The 9,088-nt window shown below is 38.6% G+C and overlaps 1 long non-coding RNA gene across 2 annotated transcripts; it reads right to left on the bottom strand.

The window, feature by feature from the left end:
• Positions 1-1,719: 1,719 nt before the first annotated feature.
• LOC307018151 lies at positions 1,720-6,439 on the bottom strand. 2 transcript variants are annotated; one of them, XR_013802346.1, is made up of 4 exons: positions 6,312-6,439; positions 5,050-5,206; positions 3,433-3,625; positions 1,720-2,298 (listed from the first exon to the last, which is right to left on the bottom strand). It is a non-coding gene; the product is annotated as an uncharacterized lncRNA (long non-coding RNA). The 2 variants fall into 2 exon arrangements; XR_013802347.1 differs by having other exon boundaries at positions 1,720-2,304.
• Between the last annotated feature and the right edge of the window lie 2,649 nt (positions 6,440-9,088).

Genomic DNA, 9,088 nt, shown 5'->3' on the forward strand with positions numbered 1-9,088 from the left:
ATGTATGTGCAGAGTTGGACCCTTGAAGGCTATTTTTTCTGCTCTGAAATGGAATATATTTGTTACATATTAATAGATTTTTTTATTTGGTTTTCGGATTTGTGAATGGGAGAAGTAGTAGCTAGGAAACATACCCAACACTAATTATTAATAATAGTAATTAATATAAACTCTCTACAACATTATTTTAATGCAATAAACAATTATTTCAAAATTATTAGGTTTTTCTGTATTGTTTAAACAAAAACATGTACAACTTCAGAACATATCCGAAGACACAAAAAAATACCTAACATCAGCCTAAAATTGAAAGTATTTTCCAATGGTTTTATACCAATTTCCTTATGTTTTTCTATATTGTTTAAACAAAATGTACAACTTCAGAACATATCCGAAGACACAAAAAAAAGGCCTTACATCAGCCTAGCATTGAAAGTATTTTCAAATGGTTTTATACCAACTTCCTTCGGAGAGCAGATATTCTATTTTTGATGTAATACTTAACAGCTCTCCAGTCCCTATTTGATAGGCAGAGATGCAATCCTCACAGGCCTCTTTTCCTGGAACCTGATTCATAAATATCCATCTTCTCAAGTGTCGTTCCACAGCAGCAATTTCCTCAGATGTCCAGATGCGCTTCACAACCATTTATTTCCCTAGGTGGACATTAAAGAACATGTTATAGGTTTAAGAAGCCTAAGAGTCAGTATCATACATTTATGAATCTCTCTCAGGTTTACCACAAGGTGAGTTTCTTTTTATTTCCTGCTTCTTTACACATACTCTCTCCAGTACAGGTTAGCTCTGAGTGTTAGCGATGCTAATGTAAACACAGACTATATTACTTCCAGAACACATCTCACATTCATTGATCCATAGCAAGAATTGATGAGGCACTGTCAGAAAATATATTAAATGAATTGCTAGCATGAATATATGTCATATGGTTTAAACTTTACAGTATTGTTATCATATTAGAAAATAAAAGGTATTTCTCATGAAATGTTTGATTTGTCAAACTGTATAAAAAAGAGATTTATTTAAACGGTAATTGCTGATTCATCACTCTGCGTTATCCTCTTTTCAACCTATTAAACAGGGAAACAATCTAACCCTCATTGTAGTCACTTTTCATCTCACCTCTCTTTTTAGCCGACTTCTGGTGTTTCGTCAGGACCTTTCTTGTACTATCTTGAAGGGATGACATGCTGGCCTCACCTTCAGACTCTTCAGTGTCTTGTATTATAGCATCTGGATAAAGAAAACATTTGATTAGAAATATATTAAAGAGAGACACGGAGACTTTAAATATGAAGTAGTTGTTTGGAAAAGTCTTTGGATCAAGATCATTGTTGGTGCTAGTTATTTGTTAACCCCATGGCAGAATTATTGTTTTCTAATAATAAGTATAGCTTGATTGATAATGTCAGATGGTCCTTTACTTATAATCAAAATATAGTAGTTTCTTTATTTGGTTTGAGTTTTGATTCATTTGGTTATGGTTTCAGGTAATTCTTAATTCTTAAAACGGGAGGGCCCCATGAGGACAAGACTAGAAACAAGTGTGTGTGACAGGTTTATGCAACAAATCCCATCAAGGCTAAGGTAAACAATCACCGTTTGAAACATGCTTATGCTCAAATAGTATACACATATGCCCACAACAACTTGAGTTTAGACACTTAAAGGTATTGCCAAAATATTTTTAAATGACTTCAAGTTAAAACCAAACGGGAGGGCCCCATGAGGACAAGACTAGAAACAAGTGTGTGTGACAGGTTTATGCAACAAGTCCCATCAAGGCTAAGGTAAACGATCACCGTTTGAAACATGCTTATGCTCAAATAGTATAAACATATGCCCACAACAACTTGAGTTTAGACACTTAAAGGTATTGCCAAAATATTTTTAAATGACTTCAAGTTAAAACCAAACGGGAGGGCCCCATGAGGACAAGACTAGAAACAAGTGTGTGTGACAGGTTTCTGTAACAAGTCCCACCAAGGCTAGTCTAAAAATATGAAACCAATTCAGTTTCCTCTGTCAGATCGTTCCAAATCACCCAATTAGAAACGGGATTAAAGCTGTATCAGAAAAAGAGATCGGAAAAAAAAGTTCCTGTCTTGGTATGGGGACTACATAGTGAAAGGTACAACATAATGAGATTGTGGAGACAGCTCTATATTACTGAATTACCTCGGTAGAAGAACGGTCTGTTGTGGATGTTTTGAGGGAAGTCAACTCTAAGGGGAGGCTCTCCTCCTCAACTGCCTCTGGATAATACTGCTCATTCGTCACCTGGGACTTAGATAAAACAAGAATGCACTAAGAAGATAGTAAACATTTATGTTGAGATAACCCGCTGCTGCAGATACACGCTTTACAACATCAGGAGGATACGTCCCCTCCTGACCCAGAAAGCGACGCAGGTTCTGGTCCAGGCTCTCGTCATCTCACACCTAGACTACTGCAACTCCCTCAAGGCTGGTCTACCTGCATGTGCCATCCGACCTCTGCAGCTCATCCAGAATGCAGCGGCTCGTCTGGTCTTCAACCTTCCTAAATGATCCCACACCACGCCGCTCCTCCGCTCCCTTCACTGGCTTCCGGTAACTGCTAGAATCCACTTCAAGACACTGGTACTTGCGTACCATGCTGCGAATGGATCTGGCCCTTCCTACATCCAGGACATGGTTAAACCATACACCCTAGCACGTGCACTCCGCTCTGCATCAGCCAAACAGCTCGCTGCACCCGCACTGCAACGGGGACCCAAGTTCCCATCACCAAAAACACGTGGGTTTGCTATCCTGGCTCCAAAATGGTGTAATGGGCTCCCCATTGAAATCAGGACAGCAGAAAGCTTACACATCTTCTTCAGACTGAAAACTCATCTCTTTAGACTCCACTTTGAGCGATATAATTACTAACAAAGCACTTATATACTAACAAAGGACTGGCTTATCTAAAGCCAGTTGAGTAGCACTTGAAATGTTTTAGCTCTATGAAACCTGATGTACTTATATGATTCTGTTTTCTTCAAGTTTGTATCTTCCTGGTCGAACGCACTTATTGTAAGTCGCTTTGGATAAAAGCCTCAGCTAAATGCAAAGTAATATTCATGAGCTGCAAACATTAGCTAACTGAAAAGCAAGCAAGGGCATGCACGTTTTGTCAGGTGAAATCTGTCAAGTTCTGCTTTTAATTAAATACATCATCAATTAAAGTATCACTCCCCCACTTGCTCATAGAGGTAGCAGACCAAACGTATAGCAAATCTGATGAATTCTCCAATACCAGTATAGTTTGCCACATCTGAACCATCTAAAATGACTTGTTAATCGAACAACAAATTAATTAGGTACTATAATTATTTGGAGGGAAACAAAAACATGTGTTAAATCACGTGTTACTTTTGAGTCATATGTTTACCTGTTTGCGCCAAGGCCAGTCTGCATCCCCATAATTGTAGGATATTTCTTCCCCTGGGGCGATGTCTCTAAGGGCAAACAGGCAGAGATGTGGCATCCCATCAAGGACAATGGTTCTCATCTTGCAGTTGGGCGTTTTGTGGTCATCGTTTACAAGCCTACCCAGTGACTTGTCTTCAACCGATGCATCAAGACTTAAATAAATAGAGATTGAATGTTAGTAGTAGAACTTGCATACTTGGTTTGGATATAGTGTGGAGCATTGTCAGTTACATTTAAAAGAAAATCATGAAGAAAAAAAGTGAACTACGAATCCGGTTCATCATAACCTGGATATGTTTGAGTTACCCGGCTTACCTAATCCAAAACAAACACGCTCTCGCTAAGCGGTGCTACGACGCTGGTTATCAACTCGTTAAGCCAGGGTTTCTCTGTCCGGCTGAGTGCGCGTTCACATGAAAGGGGCGGGGTTAGCAACATTTGACCAATCACAAACATGGACAAGCGTACTGACAGCGAAGCGTCATACTTCCTGAATGAAAAACTTTAATATCAGACAAATATGAAGACGTTAAACTTTAAACATCCATGACTTAAACACTTTATCCAGGATAAAAGCCACATAGCTGCACCTGCAAGGTGAATACAGCTGGTAACAGAAAAAGTGTTTGAATGCGTACATTAACAGGTTTATGATATCACTGCCCCGTCTAAGACACGAGTGGATCTGACTTTAATTACATTTGTCTCGAGTGTTTCGTCAACTTAATGTGTTGCTTAAAATAATACTTCTGCATACAGTATGTGACACTGTAAGTGTTGCACGGCCAGATACGGCTCAGCTGACTCAGATAAGGAAATATATGATACATTTTTATGTGATATGCCGCGGACTGTACTTAATGTTACTCTGATCCGGTTACTTATGTTGTGGCAGATATTTAATTAAGCTTTCTTAACACTAATGTTATAATAGTCAGATTGCTCTGAAGATGGGAGGTGATATTCTATTAATGTTCACGTTCACATAGTCGGTGATTTTTGCCGGCCGTCTTTCCTGCAAAGGCAGCTTTTCTGTATTTCCTTTCTCCTGTAATATGACTTGATCGCTTTAACCTCCGCACAACGAGCTCTGATCTCCTAGCCTGGAACCTAACCTGGTCCGGAGCTGTCAGCATAAGTTACCATGGAGATCTAGCCCGATAAGAAGAGAACCAGTAGGACCGGAAACCCAGAGTTTCCCCTGAAGTTAGCTCGCTAAGCGAAAATCCGGCTTTGTAGTACAGGCCTCTGATCAAGAATGATTGTGATTGGTGGTTTGCTGTGCATGCAGAGCCTGCATGTCACTCACTCAAGTACCCCTGAAATGAGAGCCGCGCGAGGTTTCCTTTTGTAGCAAGCAGCAAAAATAATTGTAACATGACGTGTTTGAGTTAATTTGCCTACTTAATATTGCACGTCCTGCGATGTGAATATCGCGCATGTGCATAACGCGATTATCGTCACGACACGATATATCGTGCAGCCCTAGATTCTATTATTGATTATTCTTATGTGAGATTCTAACAAGAGCAGTGCATTTTTACAACAGCAAACAATAGCATTTATTATGACTTACCACAAACATTTCCCATCCCATTTCAGATCAAACAGGAACGTTGCTTCTGTGTCACTGTAGTTTTTGGTGTTCGCATCATCCTGGTTTTAAAGTTTGCCCCGGTACTCAAGCACAAACTCTCCTTTTGTGAAAACTTTGGCAGCAAACACACCTCGACCTTTAAAGTAAGAAGAAATCTTTATTACATGATTCACTTAAAACATATTTTTAGTTTGAAGCCATTATATTGCAAGTTAAAAAAAGGGAGATCTCAATGTGAATTGAGGTCAAATCTCAAGAGTTAACTTTAATGGTATTGAAGACAACTTTGGAGAAAAGGGCAAGAACCCCTCAGTCTTCTTTCACCTTTCTATCAATAAGCCAATTCAAGTAATTCACAGCACTACAAAACTAAGATTCGCTCTTCTCCAACATAGTTTTCCATGCAAAATTATCCAAAAGACTAAGAGCAGCAATAGACAACGCAGGAGACAACAGTGTGACATGCCAATGTACAAGTAGCACCTTCTTATGTTTGTAAAATAGAGAATATGTCTGTGTTAATCCATATTTAACCCAACTAGAGCAGAATGAAATCAGATTAAACATTTATTTGAATACAAATAATTATTAATAAACTACAGCCATGTGGGAAGTTAGAATGCAAGGTTTCCATATTCACCTGTTTCTGAGACACATGACATTAAAAATGATTATCAAAAAAAGTTTTATTTAAATATAGAGGGATATGTTTAAATCACAACAACTGTTGTAAAAAAATGAAGACTAAAAAATAATAACTAATAACCCAATTGTCCCTATAGATGCTTATATATTATGTATTCAGACTAATAACTTTTTGACTAAAACAGTTATCGGGGTAACTATTTGTATTATTATACATGAAAATGCTCAACTTCCATGTGGCCCATTGATATGATGCCCAGCCTGACCTTTGTGGAGATGTCTAACAGGCATACAGGTGTTTCTTTTGTTTTAAAAACGTGCGTTATAGTTTTGTAAGTGGCTTATTACAAAACCTTGAAGTATTGGATTTATCGATGAAGGAATGTTTAGAAAATGTTACCAAATATAACAACATTTGCTTTCTAATAATTGCATAGATTTTTGATTTAAATTATAATACTGCCAGTAAGAAGTCACTTTTTGGAGTTAAAATGAACAAAGGAAGCAATGTTGGGATTATGAATTAAGATATTGTGATTTAATTTGCACTATTTGCTTGTGTTCATTTAAAAACATACAACATTGTAAGCACTTACCTTTAAACTGGTCGATAAAATGCTCTTCAAGACCAGCCTTGTCATTCCTCAACTTAATGTGCTGTTCAGCATCCTGTTGAGGACCAAGCCGTCTCTTTCTCACTGATCTCTGCATTGTTTTTTGTTTTTTTAAATGGTCAGCCATCTCACCTGTTAGACAGAAGAACACTCTTTATTATTAATCACACCCTGATCCTGTTCAGGATATTTCAATGTTTGCAGGTGCACAGCAGTGTCAGTAAGTTCATTTATTCTGAGGTTTAATACTAACCATTGTCACATAACTTATTGAAGCAAATAATATTCCAACTTAATTTATTAAGAAAAGTAATAGCTAGCTAACGTTCTCTTGCTAAAAAAGGTAAAATATCCATTTATTTACACCACTTTTACAGAGAGAAGTGCCACATGACAGCCATAGGTGCACTAAAATTTTTCGCTTGTACTGCATGATGTCCTGAGAAACTCCCTCTTGAGCTTCTCAACAGGGCATTAAAGCAGTTATTTTTCTGCAGCATCATTTGAATTGCATTGGTGCAAGTTTTATTTTGAGATTTTAAACATGCATTTATTTATATATATATATATATATATATATATATATATATTTAAAAAAAACATATATACAGTATACAAATATATATACATTATATGTATGGGGCTCTGAGACCAACTAGAGCAGATGCTCACATAATGCTCACATAAAGCACAGTTGAAGCCTTAAATCCCCTCCCCCTTCTCCCTCCGATGCCATAACGAGTTCTTCCCTCAACTCACTTTCGCGGGTGTGCGCTGTGCCCCTCCCCCTCCCTCCTTCACGAAGATGCCCGAACCAATAACACAAGCTTAGCTTATTTCACCGTCAGGTCACTTTCTCCGAATAAAAGTGATTAAAAACCACGCCGTATTTAACAGTGAATAACATATAGAATATACAGATAATGTCATGCAAAATTAAGTTTCGTTTTCGAGGCGAGACAAATCCTTTCATTCACAGGAGTTGCCGGAAATAAAACCTCTCCTGCCCACCGCAGCATAACGTCACAGTCTCACCGACCAAATATAAACTTACCGTTTTCACTCACGGTAAAACGAGGCACCACAATATTTTTGTTTCTCCCTTAGTTAACTCCTTGAAAACTGATGCTATCTAACTAAAACGTGTTTTAAACCTGGTTTAAACACAGATTGAGGCGGCAGCATTACAGACACTGATTGGACGAAAAAAACAAGACGATCTTTACTTCAGTTCTTCAATTTACGTAAAAACAAGACTTTACATCACGTGTCTGCATGCACTCCTCTCATCCCCCGAGCTGCCCCCCCCGTGCCTGTGTAAACTTCACTAATTTGAGCATTGCACATGAATACATTGCATAAACACAGATTAATTAAATACAAAACATACAACATAAATAAAGTGCTTTTGCACTATATACAGTTCCGTGTTAATCACCAAGCCCACTTTCTAATGATTTTCCAATCATGAAAATATATCGATCATAAATCTATCAATTCAAAAATTATACAAGTAGGGTAAACATGTGGATATTATCCGGCTGAAAACGTGTATTTATCTAACAGGTTCGTTTTCCACAGACCTTATTTAGAGCCATTTTCCAAAATCCTATGGAGGAGAAATCACGTTGCGAGGGAACCAGCAGCTTACGTCCGGTTTTTAAGATCCGTCACTGCATCACTGCTCTGTCCTGTTACTGAAGTCACAGCACAGCTTGGTAAGAGTGGGGGAGGGGAGGGCGATCAAGTGCACGTGCAGCATGCTCTGCAAATGCACAGTGAAACGAACCACAGGAATATTGCCGTTGTTAACTCCATGAATCCTGATGCTATCTTTACTTTAGACACGGCAAAACAATAATACCTCAGCAGTGCCTCCAATATTTGTTGCACACATGGACACAAAAAGGATTTCCAGGTGTGCATACGTTTAAAGAACAAGACGATCTTTACTTCAGTTCTTCAATTTACGTAAAAACAAGACTTTACATCACGTGTCTGCATGCACTCCTCTCATCCCCCGAGCTGCCCCCCCCCCCCGTGCCTGTTTAAACTTCACTAATTTGAGCATTGCACATGAATACATTGCATAAACACAGGGTAATTAAATACAAAACATACAACATAAATAAAGTGCTTTTGCAGTATATACAGTTCCGTGTTAATTAGACCCTCCAGAAAAACGCGATTCTGCGATCGCAGAATTTACCGCATAATCAGCAAAATGCCGCATATTTATCAAAAGGCCGCATAATCCCCGCATTTTTCCACACAAAGTTGAGAAAAAAATTTTTCACTTGTATTGACGTGACGTCATCAGCTCGCGCATCACAGAATGTAAACAACACTGTATAGAGTGAACGTGTGGAGCTCACACGATAGAGATAACACCAAGATGAAAAAATGTAATACATCTCATTTACCGACGAACATTTCTACTAAAGACCGGGCAAGAAGTGGGAGAAACTATTCTGCACCCCGTGCAACTGTGTGTTGGAGCATAAGAGAAAATCGACGGTGACGACCCACTTTGATTCATTCAAAAATTTGAAAATGCTTTCTGCTGCTGCGGACAAGAAAGCCAAACAACTCACATTCACCGAGGCATCAACCTCCAAAACCCTTTCGAGGGCTACAAGAAACAAAGTGAGCCTACAAGATTGAAGCTGGTCAGATAACGAACGAGTAAATGAAAACAGAATGAGGCGGAGAAGTGTGTGTGTGTGTGGGGGGGGGGGGGGGGGTGTGTGTGTGTGTGT

The sequence above is a fragment of the Notothenia rossii genome (genome assembly GCF_949606895.1).
Source record: "Notothenia rossii genome assembly, chromosome: 9".
NCBI lineage: Eukaryota > Metazoa > Chordata > Actinopteri > Perciformes > Nototheniidae > Notothenia > Notothenia rossii.